Raw genomic sequence first — 816 nt, 5'->3', positions numbered from 1 at the left:
GGCGGCCCTGACGAGGTTGTGGTTCCCCGCCCGCATTCGGGACCGTGTCGGAGCCTCCCGCCACCCCTGTCTTACGGCTTGATTGAGCTCCTGTCATTGCCTTTCCGGAAACACTTTTACTCTTAGTAATTGCCAGTAAGGGTGCAACTTTCAACCGATTACAAATACAGACCAGTAATACTGAAGCTTCTTTAAGAGCGAAACCGTCCTAGACAGTAAGAGCTGTAGTCTTCTCTAATGAGCGAATGGCAACAGTGAAAAAAAAAAAAAAAATAATAAGTACTTGAATTGAGAAAGCATCGATGACAAGCAAATTCAATCAAAAACATTGAATAAAAAAATACACAATGCTGTAGTCGGAAGCAGAGAAACAAAGGGAATGCTTGGGAAACGGCGAATTATAGTTGCCGGATCCGTCAGAGTGGCGGAGCCTCCTGCAGGACCTGTTCAGAATTCTCGCAAGATCGAGAGTGAAAACCGCCTCTTGTAGGTAGGTCATGGCCCGAAGGAAATCTCACTTGCTCTTCCAAAAGAAACAAAAACTAAAACTAGGAATTGTAAAGCTGAAGAAGAGTAATCATCCGGTGATTATGAACTCTGGATAATGTTACTGGTTGGGTCAAGTGAGTGAAAATTAACGTTTACAGACGGCCATTGATTCCACGGTACTAAAAATATCTCTACTTGTATTTCTCGATAAACACTGACTGATGAGAAAACTCTATATATGCATGTTCCTTAATAAAAAAATATAAAATGGCATCGCATTGGCGAGGCTCTTCATAAATAAAAGCTAAAATGTAAGATAAAAACCAT

This window comes from Penaeus chinensis, chromosome 24 (genome assembly GCF_019202785.1).
Source record: "Penaeus chinensis breed Huanghai No. 1 chromosome 24, ASM1920278v2, whole genome shotgun sequence".
NCBI lineage: Eukaryota > Metazoa > Arthropoda > Malacostraca > Decapoda > Penaeidae > Penaeus > Penaeus chinensis.
The sequence above is the reverse complement of the archived record's forward strand: the minus strand, read 5'-3'. Positions refer to the sequence as shown.